Source organism: Asterias rubens, chromosome 11, assembly GCF_902459465.1.
Source record: "Asterias rubens chromosome 11, eAstRub1.3, whole genome shotgun sequence".
Lineage (NCBI taxonomy): Eukaryota > Metazoa > Echinodermata > Asteroidea > Forcipulatida > Asteriidae > Asterias > Asterias rubens.
In genome coordinates, this window is record NC_047072.1 from 14,006,127 (window position 1) to 14,029,231 (window position 23,105).

Consider the following 23,105-nt stretch of genomic DNA (forward strand, 5'->3'; position numbering starts at 1 on the left):
ATTAATCTTTGTTGCATTGAATACAAGAAAAGACCAAAGAGAAAGGCAGCTTCAGCTGTAATTGAATCTTGCCACATAATGCTCAATGCATCAGTGTTCAGACAAACAAAAATGGCTCTTCGTGATTATATTGCAGTGGTACGGTTTTCTTTCTCTTTGGACATTGTCAATCGGCTACCGGGATCAGATCTCAGGATAGTTTCTCAACTGTCGGCGATATTTATCACATGTTGCCTGACTGATCCATACTAACGATCCAGAGTGTAACTTGAGTGCTACTCCCAATACTCCATGAAAACACTTCAATGCAATGAGCATTGAGGCCCTCCATCATACACGCAGACGGAAAAACAAGCATTATATATCGAAAAGCAACGTGCGGAATTCATCTTGAAAACAAAAGCAATCCCACGATAAGCCCCTAGTGTCTCAAATATTAATTATTTGAAACATAATAGCAAGTGAGTGGTCTCGGAATTCCGTGGGCAATATTCACCATTAGATAACTCCACGAGTTTCTCTACACACCAGGCTGTTTCTTCATGCTCGTGGGAAGCGAAGGAACCAAGTATGGGGACGAGATATGAAATTATCCCCAGTGCTCCATCGATCCAACCGTTTGTCAATGACTAATTGAAAAATGTGAAGGCAGACAATCTACCCGCCGCTAGGGATCAAAAGCCGAGAGAATATATAAAATAAAAAAACGACGAGTAGATGATACAATCACGAGCTGCCGATGTTGGCTGGCGTTGAATACACATCTTAAAGTGCTCGTTGTCTTACTTATACATTGTTCTAGACAGCTGCCATCAAGTTATTTTTTGTTGGTTCGGTGCGCTATATGGACTTTGATTTTTATTGGGCAGAAATAATGATCTCTGACTCGGGGTGATGGTCAAACCGGAGCTAATTTATATCCGCAGTCTGCAGTAAAACTTTTTTCGAGCGTTCAGAGTTCACTTGGCACATCAAATACAATCGAAACACCCAGGTTTCATATAGGTTCTACAAAATGTCAGCGTAGTTAAACATTATAAAGCCATACCATTAACGCAATGGTTGATTGTACCATAACGAAATATTACTCATGGCTAGATGTACCCTTTGAATGCGGGCAAAAATTAATCAATTTTGTATTTGACTCACGCCGATAATTGACTTGCGACGCGAGAACTTCAGCTAGAAATTGAAACGGCGCAAACATTGTTACGAAACAAAGCAAACATTTCCACACAATATAAATAGTGCGTTTTGGTATGATTCAATAATTATACGTCATACGAAATTAATTTAATTCGCCATGTCGTGCTACAATAACAAGAAGTAATCTTAATTTAAACCAAATGGGGGTAGTCTATTTTGCCTCTCGAACCTCAGTTTGGTTACACAGTGATTTGAATGTGACAAGAAAGCAAAATAATCATAATTTTAATCATTGTGACAAAGGAATAGCTCCCCTTTAAAATTGTCCCAATTATAGATTCCCCACTCTTCTTCTTCAAAAGACAACACTTGTCGCAACTCGACGAGGAGGCAAATAGGACTCACAACTAAAGGTGAATACCCAAAGACCAACGTGTCATCTTCATGGGCTGCTCATTTTCTCTTCAAAGAATAGAAACAGAGAAGGAAAACGGAGTAGAACTGATGTGTCTACCTCCATAGTCCATGCGTAGCAGCAACTGGACTCAGTCAGTAACAGTGAAGCTTTTAACACTACCATGGGATGTTGCAATGTTTATCATTACTTCAATATTGGGGTAGAAGATGAAGAGGCGATAGACCCAGGTCACTGGAAATAATTGGACCGTTTTGAATCGTCAGAAGGAGGAAGGGAGACAGTGAAACGAACCCCGCTGGAGAGCTCTTTCAAATAAAGTGGTTGTCTATTCAGGCGTGTTATCTGCTGCCCAGGGGTTGTTATATAAAAGTGAACCGTAAACTGATTTACAAATGAGGTTCTGCTGAGCAAGAAGAAATCATTCCCTAATTTAAATGGCATAACCTGTGTTTAGACAAAGGAAGGGAAACGAAATGGTGCAACAATTGTATTTAGTAGATATAAAACCGAGTTGCATTGACGTCATCACGCTGTCATTTTAGAGTAGAGGTAAAACGATAGTGAAATAATGGAAAGCGCATATTGTACGCGCAGTGCACCAGACCAGCCAATGAGCAACCTTCTTTTGACGTCTTGCCAATGGCGCGCCCCATCCGCTAAGTGTTTTCGCGTGTTCGGATAAGTAGTTGTTCCGAACAAACCGTAAACGAGTTGGTTGGCACGGCTAGGGATGTTTCAAGATAGCGATTTTTTTTTACCGAGCGAAAGAAGTCAACGAAATTATTTTGAAAACAAAAAACCTTGACACTTATATAAAAAATACATGATACTAGTAAAATAATAAAGACTAAGTTCCACCACTTGAAAATATAATAAATGCTGTATTTTGAGAACATAACGTTTTAAGAGATATACAATACGATCTGTTTTTGGTTACCGACCCACGGTTTTCGCGTATTGCTCTCGGAATTCGTCTCGCCTAGTGAATTGCTCGACAGAATTTTTTTTCTTGTCGGGGTCGCCCAAAAACGTCTCTGCATTCTGTTTTCTTCCCTCGAAATATAAAACAAGTGAATGCGTGCTAATGGGTTCGTACACCGGACTGGAGTGGTTTTCTGATATAAACCGGAATTTAGGTGATCGGTCACTCTTGATCAAGTAATGGACTCCACCTCTGTATAAATGAAGGCAAGGTGGAAGTTCAACTAGGACATGTCTACCATCAGCAAACTTTGTTGGTGAAGATTATTATAATATTTCCCCTGTATACCATAAAGACCTTTGTTTTATTAGTTCTCTTGGAGGGCAATCATGCAGTAAATTACAAGTCTAGAATCAGAGTCACGTATTGACCCTTCTCCCCAACACCCCATGACTTCATATTTTCTCGTGGGTGCAGGTAGTCGGTATACATTTCCGTGAATATGCGCATGAAAAGCAGATGCTCTGATCACTTGTTAGTAACTCTATGCATGTTTCTGACCAAAAGTCAATATTGTTTGTTCCCCGTGAAACCTCATTGTATAGCCTAATCATCGAGTTCGGGAACCACTCGAGACATCATTATTAAACCAATCAATCAGGTGATCGCACCCTGAAAATATCTACTTTTAATATACAACAATCCTGAATCAGGTTCAAGATCGTTCGCCATTTTTGTTTTAGTAATCTTCATGGGGGTTGAATTTACAAATACCATACCATTAAGGCTATATTTAGATTTCTTTTGAAATGAGTTATTCAGTACAAACGTGAGGACAAAATAAAGAGTTTACCCGTCATTGTAAGTTATGCAACCCTTATATATCAAAATCTAACAAAAAGTTCCAAAATGGTGGACTGATAAAATGAGATATGACACCGTTTTATTACCACTCAGTCTTCACTTACGACTCACCGCACACCGTGAATGTTCTTATGCCTGAAGCAGCTGCGCCTGAACCGATCAGATTTATCGTCCGATCCGGACTCTCAAAGTAACTTTGGCAGTTGATATTTGGCAACGGGTAAGTTTCTGAATGATCATGGATATAAAATAAAGTACGAGTGGCAAGGAAAGTGTCGAGGATCAGGTTTTTCCGGCAAATAATAATTGCCAGATCAAGGGAAACGGTGATATGCAAAACTGCAACATTGGCTGGCGCCCGGGGTTGAACATTAAACCTGGCAATTAGCAAGCCGTTGGAAACAGCAAACGTTCTGCATGCAGGTGTTGAGTGTAGACTGTCAGTGTCATTTTGGTTGATATTCAATGCCTTGGTTAAAGATGAAAAAGTAATATAATATCAAAGTCCTTGTCATTCAATTGTCATATGAACTCATTACGGAATGACTACAACGGGTTTTGATGAGAGTTATAGTTTCAGCATGGGTGAGCGTTGTCCACGTATTGTCGTGTCTCTTTCTCAATCGATATCATTGTGTATTAATTTTGTTGTGCATTGTCTTGTTATTGCTGCCTTATTCAATTGAAAATGTCATTTTAAGTTGTATGTACTGATTTAGTATTGTCTGGACAATAGGCCTAAAGATTCAATTGAAAAGTCAACAAATCAGAATCGACAGTATCACGGATTTCAGTTGAATTGTCACAGGAAAACTGTCAAATTAAATAATAATGTATGGTTTCCAAAGATTCCCGTATTGGTAATAAAGGCCATGGAATTAAATATGCTAGCATGCTAAAAGAAAAATAGTCGCCTACCCATGGAGGGCTATTATGCTGATGCTATTACCCTGTTCATCAAGGCACGACATGCTCAAGTACATGACTAAAACACGCGAAGGGCACACTGACACATTGAACGAGGCAGCAAAACAACATTTTAATTTGATCAAACCATCCTTCACATTTTTGATAGTATCGTTGGAAATCGCCAAAACTAATAACTTCTCTTTAAAAATACTTTTTTAGCGAAAAACGTTAATGGCTTTGCTGTTGCGGATTACAAACAGGACTAGTGCCCCAAATTAAATCAATCAATCAATCAATCAAGATTAATTTCCATATTGGTGAAACAAGGACATTAATAAACAAATTAAGTACAATTATTTAAGTCAAAGACAGTCAAAAACAGGCCAAGAAAATAATTAATTAAAATGAAATGATAATTTTATAATGTATAATGGATACGGAGCAAATCAATATGGGGACATTTTACAGAAACCAAAAGGGCTTACTTTGAAATGTCTGACAAATTCAAAACAATAACAACAAACAAACAACAAATTAATAATCTACCTCAAAGAGGATGAAACAAAACCAGTAGAGTTCTAATTGGTTATTTCTGTTTATAATAGGATGGAACATCATGGTAATATGGAACCAAAAACCTACAATTTATGCCACCACGGAACCAACATTGTTTCAGTGTCGTAATTTACATCCCTAACGTTTGCGCTGGCATTGTTCCTCGTCTACATCAACGACCGTCAATACTGATTTCTTACGTTTCAAAAGGAGCCAGACTGTTTTCACTTCCAGTCTTGGTTTGATTGCTTTATTTCGAATGGGATAAATGACACTCGCCTGGATTAATAATCAATTGACCCCTCGGAGCTTTATTAATGACAATCAATGACTACTATAAGATGAATGCACAGCAATGAAAATACATCAAGCATGATTTGATGGATCACCATTTTACCATTATGTTGACTTTGAAGCGAAACATACATTATAATAAAACTAGTTAAATGGACAGTTTGGAATCATAAATCCTAGTCTACTTTCTGCCAGCAAAACAATGTTTTAAGCATGGAGGCAGGCCCCTTTCAAATGTTAAAGATCAAAAGACCCTCTCTACATACAATAACAGGAACGGTGCACCAGGAAACATGCATCGATTTATGTACAGACCTTATAAAACTTCGAAAACCTATGTGCAAGATAATCGTATTATTTTCAAGTCCTATTACTTTTAATGTCTTATCACTCGAAACAATCGGGAACATGGTATACATTAACTGCGTCCATATTGAAAATTTCACCTATCTGAGAATTATGTAAATTATTATGACGTCAACGATCAAATTGAATCAAGCAAACAAAGCTATCCAACTCTGTCTGTATACAAAGTGCAAAATTAACAAAAGCAAAGAATGGTTAAACGAAGTGCACTGAAGCAACGTGGTCAAGAAGGGATTATTAATATTATGACCCTTTATTATTATAGACTCATTTCAATTTCGACGGCTTTGTGCTCGTCGCCCTGGGAGCATTTCCAGCAGGCACCGTTTACAATGGACATGACATCGAGATAATAAATTAATATTGGGAAAGAGCAATTTCGGCTGATGGGTTGAACTTTGAGCTGGAAACAGGATATTTAACTCCATTAAGCTGTTGGAAAACAGAGAGAAATATGAAGTGGAATATCTATATAAGTTAATATTTGTTTTGTCTAAAAGCTTAAAAGCATCACAACTTATGTTTACCCAATACATAAGTTAAATGGTAACGAGCAAGTCAATGTTACTGGTCAAGATGAGAGAGGGTCCACCATTCCTCACAAATTGTAATATCAGTCACTTAGCCTTCTTTCAGAGAGTGCACCACTTAGAGCAGATGATTACGTTGCCCTGTTATCTTTTGAAGAAAACAAAATAATGATATAATTGTTGACTTCGAGGATAGTACATTACCTTTATTGAGTTATAAAAAGTTTGCTCTGAGTTCTGAAGACAAATTTTATGCAATTTCCCAAACACGAGCTCGATAACGACAAAAGTGCAATTTAGTAGATGTTGCCGTTGATATAGAAGAATAGTTGAGCAAAATATGACATACAAAGTAGTGTATAACGGATATCCATTTATAGAGTTCGCTATACAGTTCCTATACGATGAGGTCGTGTAGCATAAAGGAATATGTTAAAATATGTAGACAAAGTGTGTGATTATGCTGCCTGTTTAGACTTAGTACAGGCATGCATTGAAATGATGAGCACGTGTTTATTTGAGTTAAGATCAGCATATTGTAAACATTTGAGACAGGTTAGCATTGTGAATTCTCTAATTCAACGCACTCTTAAAGGCAGTGGACAATATTGGTAATTACTCAAAATAATTATTGGCAGAAAGAAGTATTGTTCCACGAATTAGATTTCGAGACTTCAGATTTAGAATTTGAGGTCTCGAAATCAAGCATCTGAAAGCACACAACTTCGTGTGACAAGGGTGTTGTTTCTTTCATTGTTATCTCGCAACTTCGACGACCGATTGAGCTCAAATTTTCACAGGTTTGTTATTTTATGCATATTTTGAGATACACCAAGTATTGAATATCGTATTTCCACCATGCAAAGTTTCAAATCCTACTTATACACCAAGTAAGAAGACAGATCTTTGACAATTACCAATAGTGTACAATGTCTTTATTATGAATCTTGTTGTGTATTGTAACGTTGTATTGGAATAACTATTTTTGTTGTACCACTGTTTTTAATGTGCTTTTAATGTAATCTATCATTGTTTTAAATGATTACCACTTTTTGTAATAATTATTATGTAAAGTGCATTGAGGTAAACATCCACAGCTATAACTATAGGTAATTTTATCTTAATAAATATTGAAGAACATCAATAAACAAGCCACAATTTTTCCGAATTTGGATTTCATAATTAACTACGTTTCCCTCTTTGGCCAGTAATGTTGTCGCTTATCGAAATTGAATTAAAGAGCTTTTAATAGACATAGGCATTTTTTTACAAAGTGCCTGTCATCTGTTCAGATTTCTAACAGAGCAAAGCGTTCTTTGACAGTCAGCCTTCTAAATGGCTTATCACTTGTTTTTTTACGAATTACGTTTTGGCACTACGTGCATTTTGGGGGTAAATCACGACGACATGAAGTACATAGAAGACTGTAGTACCACACCAACTTTACAGTTATTTTATTTTAAATTATTTTACCATACAAATTTCATGGGAGTGTGACGTGATTGTTTCGTCAAATCTGTTAAGAAGACGTGAGATGTATATGGTGTCCAATTGAATTACTAAGTGGCCTTTGAAATCAAGTTTGCACTCGACTGGGTTTCTGCACATCACATCCATAATGCTAAGGTTCTTGATTTCGATATCCGATAACGAGATACAGGGATTACTGATTAATACATAAAGCGAAGACAATTTAGAACATTAAGAAGTTTCGAAAGTTAAATGAGTACAGGGAAATTGGTTTAATTCTTTAATATCAAGTCAAGCATTGCAAAATTGAATTTCAGTTGGTGTGGGTGTTCAATTGGGTTAAAGATAACATTGATGAGTGAGTGGGTTGGATGTTACATTACATTCAACCCATCATCATCCAACAAAATCGTCAAAACAAACCAATACATCCACTCGAGTTGGGCAGTGTTTTGAACACTTACGACGAGTATAGGTCAAGTACAGCGTTTGTAATGGGTGGGAGTGCCGGTTGCCAGATACTCGAGAATAATCATGAAATATAGGCCCACCGTGTACTATCGATCGTAGGGTATTCAGCTGCTCAGGGTCGCGAATTCTACCCAGCAAAACCCCAAGGTATCATGTATAAAAAGACGAGACAGGGTTTCCTAGACTGGTCATTGCTCTTTTAGGGTCGGTAGCACCGTGGAATTGGTTGAGACGTTAATGTCATGCCTTGCGGTATCAAGGTACGTTGATTTCGATTCTGTTTGACGGCTTCATGTCGGTTTGTATACAGAAGGGGTTTCCGTAGAATCGATTAAGCTTGGTGTTGTAAAACATACAGGCAATCAAAGCGCTTATAAGCAAGTGGTTGCATCTAATCACTTAGTCACGGAGGAGTGGATGTCAGACCGATGACATTTTGTGACAGCGACGTCATGACAACGACCTCATGACAATGACATCGACGGCCACATCAAGATAAACTATACAGCCTCTCGTTTATAAAGTGTTACTGTAAGCCTTTACTGAACATTTTCTTTCCAAATTTAAAACGCAACCCGACCCCCTATGTCTTTTTATCTACTTATTGTACGGTACGCAAGGAGCTTCTCACACAATTATTCTACACATTTATTGCATCATTGCAAGAGTGAATGCATTACTTAGAGCGCATTCACAACAACAATCTTCCTGATAAAGTATAGTATAGATCAATTTAGAGTTAACTATAAGTGGTGGCTCTGCATTTTAACTTCTATAGTCATTGTACTGCACTAAACAGTCATTTTGAGGCACTTAAACATTTTATATGAAAATGAATAACATGAATTACTTGAGCCCGCTGGATTGAGCTTGATGGAGGGATTTGATTCATCGAGGTTGCTTTCATGACATGAAATAAAACCTTTATATTAATCCAAGTTTGCTGATAAAGCAGTGCCTTGCTCTTGCTCTTAAGTGTGTAGAAATCTACTCTATTTTTTTTTTTTTTTTTAAAGAACAAATTCATTCTCTCAAACAAAGCCGATCTCTGATTGTGTCTTCTAGTTTGATGGTCTAGTGTTCTAGATAAAATAGCGAGTTATGACTCGAGAAAATACAGTGGTTAAAACACAATCGGTGTATGTGTACAACTTAAATAATGAACCCCGATGCAAGTTTAAAACAAAACGTACCATGATTCGTCAAGAATTTTGTTATAAGTTAAATAAGAAACAAAAAAAGAAATAATAAATGAGATGACAAGTTAGTGAGTCAAATATAAAGTTAATGAGCAATAAGTTTTCAGAATAATTTCTTTTTATATAAAAATGTTCACATAACTTCATATCATCTTTAACCGAACTGTCAGTTTGTGCCCAACCTCCGGACTTTATGAATATTCAAATGTAGAATTGAAGTGACCCCATAAGCCAACGTACACTTCACTACATCACCAAAACCAAATTTAGATCAGGAAGCATCCATATTCATGAGGACACAACATCACTGAACCGCACCTCTGAAGAGCCATTGAGTTTCGTCCATGGCATTGAATATTAACAAGGCGGCACTATCAATGGAAAATCGTCCGGAACAATAATAGAGCTAATGAATATTCATATCTATTACCACGGGCTATAGACTGTTGGTTAATTTCCACATTGGAGTTCCTTCGTAAATCACTGTTTGAGTTCTCGACAAGCAAACAATTCCTCAAGCAAGTGGGCGGTAAACCCACCATCAATTCCTCGGAAGGAATCATTTTGTTAACTCCCAAGAGGTGTCCGTATCTAACACTTACAGCCAATGTTCCTATACACGTCATACAATGTTCTACGTTTTCGCATTACGGAGTAACTTCAAGGATTTCTGGTGACGATCGTAATAAAGACGTGGGTCTTATTTATGAAATTTGTATAGACTTGCATATGGTAGTGACTGTCCACATATTCTATATTACAAATTATCCTCAACACTCTGCAAGGCCATGGTGAGTGGCCATGCTGCCTTTTCTCGCATTCAATTTCAAACCAATGTAACGGAACTGGGACTGTGGGAGACTTTTTAGAGGCGTTAATATAAGAATTAGTATTGATGGTTGGTATTGCACACAGGGAAAAAGACCAAAATACCTATATCTAAAGTGTAAGGCAGCGTGTGGATTTAGCAGCGGCTATGGCCATACAGCTGTTGCTAATGGCACCCTACGCTTCAATTGATTTTAACGGAGCAACAGGCAACCAGTTATATAGGCAGTCTCCAAGAAGAAGAACAAAACATTCACTGTCAATTCGCACATCAGTTTCTTGGAACACTAAAATAGCGATATAACAATACATGTTGTACAGCAAAAGTTCTCCTATTACATGCAGAGCACTTGGTTGCCTCCAAGTTACCGGAAAAAAATCCCTGCATAAAAAGGCCTTACGTGGTGTCCAGCCCCATCCGCAAAGAGACTACTACCGTATTTTATACCAATCTCACCGGTTGACCCGTTTTATCTTAGACTAAAACAATATGAAATCAAGCGTAAGTTTCATTAGATGAGTTCGCGCATTGTTATGGCAGGGTTAAGGTCAGATGAGAACGTGGGTGGACTGAGAGGGGAGAAGAGATTCAACCATACAGGTGGACGGAAATAATAAATTCACTCATTTCCGCCCGTTGAGACTGGACAGGTAAAATATGCATATAGAGTAGGAGGTAAACTTCAATATTCGATTATAAGCAAATATCTTGATTGAGAAAAATCAGAAATAATGATTAACTTCAATTCCAAAGTAGGATATACTTTTATGGTACATTAAGAAGATGTTGATGGACATTTTTTAACCCAAGTTGTTATCTTGCAATGTATCAGGATTTATCTTATAAAATCACAACTCACATTTCAGCACACACTTAAACTCAAACATCTCAAGAGGCATCGTGCAGTTTGGACGCAAATCGGGAAGAGGCCACCAGGGATAGCAAGGATACACTTTCAGATTCAACGAAGCGAGCCAACAATTGTGTTAAAAATGCAAATCGAAAGCACTGGAGGTCTCCAATTATGAAGAGGAATACTAAGAGCATGAAGATGCAATGAGATGGAGATGTTACAGAAACGCACATTATTTAACATATAAAAAGGGGTTAATAACAAACTAAGACATTCAATTCAATGCACAGTTATTTTGTACGTTGACAATGACAATTTAACATACAGTTGAAACAAATAACAATGAGTATAATTATGCGGAGATGGATGCCACAAAATTCAACAAAGATAATGCGCGTGCCAACATACAGAGAATAAGTTAAGCATACAGCTTTTTTTACATTTCCCTGTGACAAACAAGGACTTGGATACGACAATGACAAAAATAACAGTGACAATGAGACCAGACTAGTCAATTTAAAAATCAAAACAACAGTCTTTGTACAAGTGTGTACTAGATCTACAAATACATATTCAACAGGTAATTCTTCAGTTTGTTAAATATAAAAGCAACAAAGATTAAAACAACTTTGATTTACAGTTAATCAGAGTTTATGCATTCAGTAATAAGTGATATGTATTTTAAGGGTGTTGATTTGCCTTAGTGAACATAGGTGAGTCTGGCCCGTAGAAAATACGTCATCACTACACAACGATGTCAACAGGCTCTAGGAACGGAACAACAAGGCCGTCCACGCCACTCCAACTCTTTTTGAAAAATACATAACACCTACACAAGGTAACTCATCAATTCATGCGAGGAAACTTGAGGTATTTTAATTTGGGATACCACGCTCTCCATGCATACAGGTACAAATATTGACGCCATAAGAACTTGAGGGAGAAGTGTTTTCACAGTTGTTCCAGGAACGTATATGTTTTGCAATAGGCAATGTGCCAGCGGTATATAGTGCTCGGTTGCAGAACGCAATTATAAAGATTTCAGTACGAACAGGAGCGAGAGAACATTTTTGGAGGCCGATAATTCAAAAGGGAGATCGATATCTGAACTCCAATATTTTTATAACATTTTCACCCTTTATTCTTTTTTTCTTTGGTCACACAAAAGAAAAAGTATTGAAAAGTTGTGTCCCCGTTGGATGACGTCACCGATCGCTCTGGCATATAAACAAATCGAGAAGACTCTACAAACACCGCTGATGGTGACGCACAACAAATGAGGCTTAGTAAATAAATAAATCAAGGAAAAATAAGGCTGAACAAAAGTTTGAACGTCTATGACCAGTTGGACCTTATTATTCATATAGAGGACTGGGAGATACCTTTGCCATCATGGTGAAACCATCTTGATTCTGTTCTATTCACATCAATGTAACCAAAGTGAGGCTGGAACGGCAAACAGTCTGGTTCCTTTTCGTACAGTGAATATTAGCGTCCATATTGGATACAGGGAACATGACCAAGATGGTGGCAGAATGACAAATGTCAGTTGATATTACTTGTTGCATTATTCTATCCGAGTTTGACATGACGTTGTCAAAAAAAAATGACGAACAAATCGTGGGGAAACCATGCGAATCTTATAACCATTCCTGGGCAGCTTGTGACAGGTTTCAACAACGGTTTATAAAAACGTGCTCTTCACAAGATGAAAGCAATCTGTTATACACGTTCTTTTTACACTGAGGGCCTTCGAGGGTGAATGTGCTTATGTGCACATAATGGGAACGTCTTTATTGAGATCAAAAAGTAGGTCAGCCAAAAATATGGAATGTCTAATGGAAATTGACACAGAACTGTTCAAAGCAGACGGCTGAAAAAGGGAACTCTTTGTGACGTTAAAGTCAAAGGTGGTACATTTTCAGCAGAACCTAACTTGTATGGGGTGATGGCGGTCACACAACAATAGGATGTCAAATTTATCCCTAGCGCCGTAAGTTTATTAAGAAAAGGAAGTTTCAAGATTTTAGTCATCTCTACCAAAGAAAGTCTAAGAAACCATCGATTATAAACGGCACATGATTTTCTCCGAATCGGACAAAATATTCATAAGTGTGTATACAAAACCATACCTGATACGTTCTCCATCACACAATGACATAATGCTGAGGTTATTAGAACTAATCAGTTACATGTTTAAATTCGGGTTGATTGACACCTGTTCATGTTTGTTGTTACGTCATTTAGCCCTCCAGAAAGACCCTGATAGGGTCGAAACATCAAGCCAATAACTAGTGTTTGCCTTTTTATGTTTAAATATAGACAGATTTTTGTTGGTCTGATTTTCAACTGTTTGTTATGTTGCACGCTCCCGCTGGCTGTATCATAGGCACACATGACGGCTTGACAGAGAACTTCAACTGTGACGTTAAAGCAACGCCGTCTTAAGAAATGAGCCATTAAATGATCGATAGATTACCAACTCTGTATAATCACCTGTACAGAGAGTCTCTATGTCAATGGAGTTAATTAATCTGAAGATTGGATGTAAATCTCAATTTAAGACATTAAAACTAGCATGTAATTGACGCTTGATGACGTTTGCTGTGCGTCATTGAGATGTCAAATCTACGAGTCCGGATATTGACTGATGACAGCAGCAATAATGAATTGAATATAGGAATTATTTCATTTTTTCAACACACTACTGACATAAATTTAAAAAATCAAGAGTTCAAAAGTTCAAGAAACACAATTAACAATTTATGGCCACATGCTGAATTCAAAGTGGAAGTTTTGTTTGTTCATAATTAATTAAATAAATTATTGCAATTGTGTAAAAACAACATGATTTTGTTTTTAAGATGATTTACTTGAAGAAAACAAAAGTTTTCAGAGTTGTGTCGCACATTTCATTATAGGATTTCAATATACATTGGATTATAAATTAGACATGGTGAACACAGTGGTAGTTTTAAGAAGGTTATTTTTGATACAATGATTAGAGAAATTACCTCGACGTTTCTGCAAGTGTCCTCTGTCTGTCTTTATTAAACCAGTATACTTTATTTTTTTAGCAGTGACTGTCAAACTGTATATACTTTAGCTGAGTCAACGCGGCAGTTGTTTTTTCTTTAACAGTTCATGGACCTTAGAGTTAGATAAAACAAAGATAAGCAAAATCCTAGGATTATGACCGATGTGAGATAGATTTTCCTTGCGATTCTTTGGCTGAGCTGGTCCAAAGACAGTCCCTTGTGGGACAACCGCGTCAAAATAATGTGAAGACATAATCAAACAAGTACGTGTACAGCATGTCAACCCCGTGGCATTAAACACACTCAAAAACAACCGGCATGTTGATCAATTCATCTCGTCACGTGATACCGGTTCCATTTTTAGCAAGATTATTCAATCAATAAAACACGGGGCATAATTATACACTGTTTATTTTGGTGGAAATAAGTGTAGTTGCACCCCCCCTTTTTTTTATAGTAATACCAAGTGATTTTGTTCGTAATGGGCGTGGCCATTTTGTGCCAATGAGTTAGTGGTAAAAACTCCTCGACCTTTCGACCAGTACTTGAAACTGCTATAAACATCTTCAGTATGATGATGCTAACACTCGTGTACTTTCTTTGCGCAGTGCTTTCAATCTCGTCAACATCACAAAATAGTTATAGCTCAAACAAGTAACCAACGTTTAAATACAAAACTGACGCAGGCAATAATAATAATTTGCACCTAAAATAGTCACAGCTCTTGCGAGAAAATCAGTGCAAAGTCAATCTACTCAACGGCTGTTTTACTATTGACATTTCGAGTATGTATTTGTATACAAATAGACTTGGGGAGCAATTATCAGCGTGAATTTGTGTTCAGACACAAGCATGGTTTACACTGTCGATATTCCTGGATAATTACTTGGGACTGCGAGAAGGCAAGTGGAGAGCTTTTACCAATAATGGTTGTTTATGTTACGTATCTTTGTTGATATGGCAATGGGGAGTCACTGTGGATAGAAAGCCTTGTCAATCATCAGCACCAAGCCCGTGATACGATGCATGAGGAATATTGCAATAACGTATGAGCAAAATCACAGTCAATAATAAACCATAGACAAAAAAACCTTCCCTTTAATTTCATCTGAGTGTATTTTCCCGCCATATTGTGAATCAATACTGAAACAGTCTCGTATGACCCCTAATAATAAATTAAATAAGCGCCACGAATCGCTCACAGCCCCATATCCTGAAAGTCATTAATGTTGTCCTAAATACTGCATTAATAAGATCAATCCCCAATCAAAGGAAACACCCAGACCAATGTACTCAATACAGGTTCAACGACTCGATTCCAGCAAACTTCATCAGAAATAAACATTACACATACTTTAACCATGTAACCCGACTAGCTATTATAAGAAATTCAGCAGAAAATGGACGGCGCCGTGGAATACCATGTCAAGCCTCCTCGTCAAAAAATACTCGCTCTTTAAGTCTCCTTAATCTGGATGGATTTATAATGAATGTCAGTGGTTGCCAGGCAACTACCAATAGTAAGTGCTGTCCACCATTCAACGATCAGACCGAGGACTACATTATTGGTGTTGATGAAGTGATTTGATCTTGGGATATTCCTTGATTGCGGTTTACTGGGTCGTAACAAACAGAAAATCTTGCTTCATCTCAAGGTGATCTACACACGGAGGGGGAAGCATTTTGAAAATGATGATAGAAACATTGCGTCACAATTACATTTAGCGTTTTCCACCTAGAAAACGCCCCCTCAGCCAAGTTTGTGTAGAGAGGGATGGCCAATATTATGCAACCCGACCCCAATATGTTGTGTTATTATTACACAATAACTGAAACTGTTATTGCAATATTGCTATCGGCGATTGGTCACCCTCCCAGAGTATCACATTTTCCTTTAAATTCTACAAACTCAAAATTAAAAACTGCCAACATTTATGTAAATTTCCTCCTAGAAAATGCCCTCTTAACCAAGGATGTATAGAGAGGGATGGTTTACAGCTCAGTCCCATTACTTTGTGGTATTACACATTAATTGCAACTGTGCTTAGTGTAACATTTTCCCTAAAATTAGACAACCCCGAAGTATTCACAATGGCAACTTTAGTGTGTCCAATATAACAATATCGGCATAAACATATAATGCCAACTTTACGCTTACTAAATATATAGATAAGAGGATGAGCAGTTTGTAAAGTCTACACAAAGATGGCTTAAGTTTCATCCTTTTATCCTTTGAATGATTATTCTAAGAGTGAGCAGCAGCCGGTAAGAAAGCTTGTTCTCCCCTCACGTCTTGCTGCCTCTCTGAGACACAGCGTGACATCTGCTCATGCTTGGATTACAAGTATAATCGTCTTATAGGTCGGCTCGTCTCCTCCATGCTCCTCCGGAATGCTAAGCCGACCCAAAGCCCCATCGTGCCCGCGGTATATTCCCAAAACACAAGGCTATACCATCTTGATGGATGCAAGGGTCGATATGTCAATGCACAGACAGCTTCTCTCTCTCTTTTGTTTTGTTGAATTTTGTTGTTTATAGTTTCATGAATATTGCTAGAGTAAACCGTGGGGAAAATTCTGTCGGACATAATTTAACAGTTTCTGGTGCATCAGACAAAGGTGTCAAGTAGATTTGGCATACTTCATGTCCGATTCGGTATTCTGGTTAAAACATTTTAAACACAAGTTTAATAATGCCCAAATACAAAAATTATGAAAGCAACGTTTTCTTAGACATAAATGTATTCTTTGGAGACATTTAATTTAATGCCCACTTCTCTTTAAAACCCTTTGACAAAGTGATATAGGACTGAAAAATTACAAAAATCCCGATTGTGTTTAACTACTGTTTTATCTTCATTATCAAAAAATAGTAATTTTTGTTTGTTTTATGCTTGTTGAAATAAATTGCAAACTTGACGTTATGCAATACATACTATGGCTAAGTTTAGATATCATATAAAACATAATTGTATATATATCTGACCATGTCGTATAAGGTAATCAGTTCTTATGCTATTTAAAAATAGATTACTAATTTGTGTTTCGATAACGACTCACTAAAATCCCAGTCGGTTGCTCGATGGTCAGAACCGGTACAAAGTTCATATTTGCCCAATTGAGAATTCTAACCGCATTTTCCAATCTGCTCCATGACGACATAAGTCAATGAGCTGAAACAGTTAAAGGTCACTCGTCTCATTATTCAATTCCTTGATTCTTTCAAGTTGACACACGCCTCAATGGAACCGCTCTACCGTTGCAAAATACACTCACCGATTTGGTTTTTACGGTCCAATTCAGTATAAAATCACGCCCATTATAATATACAAATCCCTTAATATTTAACCCCTTAAACACACTTGATCGGTTGATGTTTGGGTACGTAAATCTTCATCAATTTATATCATCTTAAGTGGCTGCAAGTTGGAACACAAAATCATGTTAAATACCACAGTTTAAAGATTTTTTGATACATGGTTTTCAAAGCCGTGAGAAAGCTATACACCATACATAGAAAGGCAAATTCAATTGACAAAAAAATACTGAGTTTATTTAACATCAAATGCACAGTTGACACTTGCATGAAAATATCGAGTCAGAAGCTTAGCCCGTCAGTTTTTAATCCGGTTAAAAGCTAAGTAATGAAATATCCCTAAACCGTGGCTTTAACAATGAGATCGTGATTGTAAGACATGGGTGGGAGTTTCTGGGTATTCTGTTAGTCTGGAAAGTATATCTGAGCCCAGCAGGGCTGGTTGTATAGAGTTACAACGCGTCATTTATCAATATAGCGATGTCAAGTTTCCTTTTGTGAAATGCGAAATATTCAATTCAAGTTTCCTTTTGTGAAATGCGAAATACTCAATTCAAGTTTCCTTTTGTGAAATGCGAAATATTCAATTTAAGTTTCCTTTTAAGTAGGATTCGAAAGTTTTGAAGTTTCCTTTTGTGAAATACGAAATATTTAACTCAAGAGGGTTAAATGCTTTTTGTATGTGAAATGAAAACCACATGTGATAATGAGATACCGTACAAAAAAGTTAAAGCAATTACTTCCGTTTACGATGTCAGTACAAGGAATATAATTCATATCAATATTAGGAATATGTTAGTGGAAACATTGTTTAAAACAAAATAATAACGTGTTGACATTTGATTGGTACATGAGGAGTTCCTTTACATCATCACCTAATATAAAGATTAGCTCTATTATGATGATTTAACTAAAGCTTCTTACTAAAGTTATTATTTACATTGGTGGTTATTTTGACGATTGTTTTACGGAATTATAAACTACAAACCTACGCTCACAGTACATCGCAAGTCATCCATGCTGAGATTTTATGCATAAATGGACAATAAGTCAAACTCAAGTAGACTTCCATGCACCGAGTCAACTTAAACAAACAAAATGCACGTCAATGTGTGCCATAACGGCAACAGTGCGGGAAAAGCATCACTTCACAGTTGATTCGTCTTCAGTTAATATCACACCATGGTTAAACAAATCCACGAGGAAAGCGCTTGGATGGAACGTATTGTTTAAACATCAGAGCAGAAATCATCACTTAGGTTGTTTTTCTGACAATAAGAAACATTGACTCAGTGGACTGAACAGACATTTAGAAAGAAATATATAATGACAGGGATCATTGTTTGAAAAAAAATACGTTTCAGATGTTAAAATTCATCAATAAAACCACAAAGGAAACTGACTGGGTGTAATTCTAATTTGTTGTGACTTCATGCAGTTTTGTCACGTATAAGAGGTGTAGTGCTCTCAATAATTTACATAGTCGGTGGCTCCCGAGATGCCACTTATTACCTTTGAATGAACTCTCTTATCAAAATAACAATACACATAATGTTACATACAGTAGAACACGCCTTATTATGTGTTGGCGCATACACTAACTTGATAGCACCAAATGAGGCATTTTTCAATACAAGACTTCTTCCGGGGGAAAATGCCAGTTCATAACGGGCATTGACGTGTAAACAAAGGATATCAAGACATCAATAGAAGCCAATCAACGTCACAAACAGCAGTGCAATTACTACAGGAAATGTAAAGATTCTTTCAGAATACGTCATGACCAGTAAATACATATAGAGAATGTTAATAAGGAGTATAGTTTAGACTCGCCCGTTGTTATCAACACTATGAAATATAAGCCAAAAATCCATACCGCAACTCAGACACAGTATAATCATTATTATTATTATTATTATTATTATTATTATTATTCACATCTTCGGGTGGAAAGTATTCCTTGTGGTTATGTATTCAGACAAATATGAAATCCATGTAACCGAAACGAGGCTAGACGGCAGCAGTCTGGCCCCTCTAAGCTCATCCGGTACAAATGCACAGTTATGAACCTAGGCTCCATTTCATAAAAGCACTTAAATTCATCCTAAAACGAGTTGTCAATATTACCATAGTGACTTATATTGTGACAACACTCTTTACTTTACAATTAAGATTGATTAGCACTTAAGAAAAATCTTAACTCCTTGTAAAACCAAGCCCTGATTATGTTCGTGTATATAGTGTACATTTTGACAATTACTGCAGTTTTATTCGGTGCAAGTTTGCTTAGAGTTTATAAAGCAAAAAATGACGTGTTGTAATTTAATTGCAGTCCATTAAGATTTGGTATGTATCATCAGTTTTTAAATTACGTTTGCGGTTTTTAAAATGCATAGTCAAACATCCTGTTCACAAAATTGAAGGGTAAGATGAGTAAAACAAAAGTCACTGTACATCTTGCAAACAAAGGCCACCATTGAAGCTGTCACATCCATTATTTTGCCACGAAATACACTGCGCTGAACCAGCAGATTATTCAACTTGGCGCTCACAATCCAGCTGGTCAAACAACGACGCCCGGTTCGGAAGGACGGCAAAGACTTCTCGTCTAGTGAGTGGTTAGTTGCCAAAGGCAAGGGCACACAGGACTGTGATGAAATAACCATCCTTCTACGAATCTCTCTTATATTAAATCTCAAACATTATAGCAGTTGAAAACATTGAATGTCATATTACATGAAGGAGGCGATAATCAGTTTATCTTATGAATTAATGGAACGAGGAGATGGGGTTTCCCGTAAGCACCGCACATCCGCTCGGTGCCAATGGGAACCCATTTTAAGTTATCTAATAAACCCTCAGGAGAATATGAAGTCCCGTAATTGTATTATTATTAATGTGTGGACGATTCTCAAAAGACAAATTAAGAGCTTCTATGATGGAGTCTTGAAAGGTTTTATATTCCTTTGGGTTTTGATTAAACTCACATCTCGTAGAACATACTTTTGTATATGTTGAACGTCTGAAATGGTGAATTAAAAAATGGGCCGACTTGAGGCGTCAGGATTTTGTTAATAATAATTACAAGTGTGTACACAAGAAGCAGCCTGCGAAAAATTTACTTATAAAGGACACACAATATAATAACATGAATTATCGACAAGACAACAAGTCACATCACCTTTGCTGAAATTTGCGAGTACCGTTTCCAACGATATATCTTTTTTGTGTGCAAATAATAGTTTACCGACGTCGTGAATAACCTTTGAAAAGATAAATCAGTAAAAGAAATACAAATTCTTACGACGGTTAAATCATCAGCTTTTGCGATCAGCTGCACACAAACATTTCGAGGATTAGCCTGAGTGATCACGATCGTTAGGGATAGTTCCTCAGAAGCTGACACCTGCGTTCATCGCAGTAGATACATCCGCTATAAGCTATATCGTCTTATAGAAACTATACCATTATGATATCGTTTATAAAAAGCGCAGCTGGATTTCAACAAAATTGTGATTAGAAAACACATCGGTTTGTTGTTTAGAAAATACATTAGTTGACAAGAATTCGGAGTATCGGAGTGTTGCTGTATTTGTATTACAGCATGGAAGATTAGTAGTGATATATATTTTGTTCTTATAGTGGAAGCAGTTGTCTCAAATTTGAATTAAATTTCATTATAACGAAAGCAACGGGTAATATAACACCAAGTAAACAACACCGTCAATGATCATGTATGGATAGATAGATTATTATTATGCCATTGATTCATTAATTTGACCTTTATACACGCTTCTTCGTTTAATCTAAAACTGTGTTTACGTGATTACGCCCATAGTGTATACTTCTCATTTCAAAATAATCAGTGAATATGCTCAATAATAATAATACACAACGCTGAGTCCATTTGGTTGTCAGATAAACATATTTCAATGTATCAAAATATGGAAAACAATATCACACCAGCGTTTAATTTTATAAGCGTGAAAGACATATATTAAATTAGAGATAAATATTTTAGAAAGACAACTCACCGTAAAGCGTATCCTGTGCTAAGCACACTGACTGGACGAGTAAAGGTACAATGCTGAACACTCCAGAGCTTAGAGTGGGTAATTATATGCACCAGTATGTTCCCTGAAAAGCCACGGGTTAAAAACCAAAGACGTTATAGAGTGGACAACTGCCGCAGCCTCCCGGCCACTGAGAGATAAAACTATGGTTCCAGGGGCACAGGGCTTTTAGAGGTTATTGGTTAGGGGAAAGAGTGGGGACGTCTTCGTCGGCTCCCACTATAGTCATAACCTGCTCGTACCCGCTGATGCAGACTAGCTCACTGAACGATTCAGCTATGCCGTGCACAAGCAACCCCCGCTTTCTTGTACTGTCACTTTGGACTTGCCTCGTCAGTTCGCTGGTACCCTGGATCGCAACGGAGCAGGTGTAAACCAGACATTGATGACAACGTGTATGGAAGAGACAGATTCGAGATCATCAACAATTAGCCTCTTATTTTTTACATCATCAGAGCATTTCCACTCATCGGTTAAACCACATATACGTCGAGTGAACCGCAAACCTTACTATATCAATAGGGAACTCTGCACTATTAAAACCAAAAAGCTCTATATTGCCATATGTTACTTTTCATACCATATCAAATATTACGAATTATACTCAATCAACATTTGAAACATCGTTCAAGAAACAAATAAGTGAAGACACTAAACTCAAATGTAGGACAAAAATGTCCATTCTGAAACACAAGTACAAACCTGAAGAAAAACAAATGTGCCACGATGTTTGACATTGAGCGATTTTCTTGTGTGTTAACCCAAACAATATATTTTTCATGAACAAAGGCATGCCCGAATACAAACTGACTCATGTTTATGTATAATTTAATTTCGCATCCATAATAAACAAGGGACTCTTCCTGTAGTGTCATTATTATCAACTCATCTAACACCGTCCACGGCAGTCTTTCTATTCGTTCCCTTTGATTAAACTACAATGGTGATAAATTACCCACTACGGACGATGTGCACGTCTTCTGATGAACGAGGCGAGGGCATTTACGTTTCCAACGAGTAGTTCGTGCGAGATATTGCAACTGCACTCAGAAACTCTTTCTCCCCCCGCGCCCCCACACGTCGAGATGATTAGTGATTGTGTAGTTAAGAAAGCACAACAGTAAATCTAATTTGATGTGTACTCAATGAAACATTAATGGGAAGCCTCCCATGCATTATACGGGTTTTTCCACAGTGTGATGTTTATGTGCCTTTCGTCTGAAGAAGATATTGGGGCAATCTAATAAAGAAATCTAGCTTGGTGCAAACCTGGATATTGCGATTCCATTTGGAACACATGACCCTTTTCCTCAATAAAATATATTTCGCAATGCACCGATATTAAGTTTCGTGAAGGAATACCTTGAGATGTTGTGTGGACACTTATTCACATAATACCGTCAGATTCTCAGAGAAATATAACAAAATGTTTAATATTTACAGTCAATTGGTACAGGTGTTTTAGCAGTTTCCTTTGAAGTCATGTTCGCACAATGTTATTCAAATGGTTTCGTATCCATGGCAATAAAAGACCAGCCAGTTAGTGATTCAACAAACTGGCGTGACTGAATGCTTAAAGGCACTGGACACTATTGGTAATTACTAAAAATAATTGTTAGCATATTAAAATTACTTGATAACGAGCATTTGAGAGCTGTTGACTTGATTGTATAAAACATTGTGAGAAACGGCTCCCTCTAAAGAATTAATCTCGAGAAACTCGTCCTTACTTAGATTGGGTTGAATGCGTCCCAACTTTTATGAATACAAACGTAACTCGTCCTAAGTTAGGAAGAGTTTGGTGAAATCGACGGCAGTACCATTAAACCGTTTCCTGAAATTGATCTTCACAC

The 23,105-nt window shown here is 37.1% G+C and overlaps 1 protein-coding gene across 1 annotated transcript in view; it reads right to left on the reverse strand.

The window, feature by feature from the left end:
- Positions 1–21,566, reverse strand: part of LOC117296932 — a 33,163-nt gene extending 11,597 nt beyond the window's left edge. Inside the window, exon 1 of the mRNA XM_033780039.1 lies at positions 21,214–21,566. The gene's annotated coding sequence lies outside the window, so the exon portion shown is untranslated. The remainder of the gene's footprint in view (positions 1–21,213) is intronic.
- Between the last annotated feature and the right edge of the window lie 1,539 nt (positions 21,567–23,105).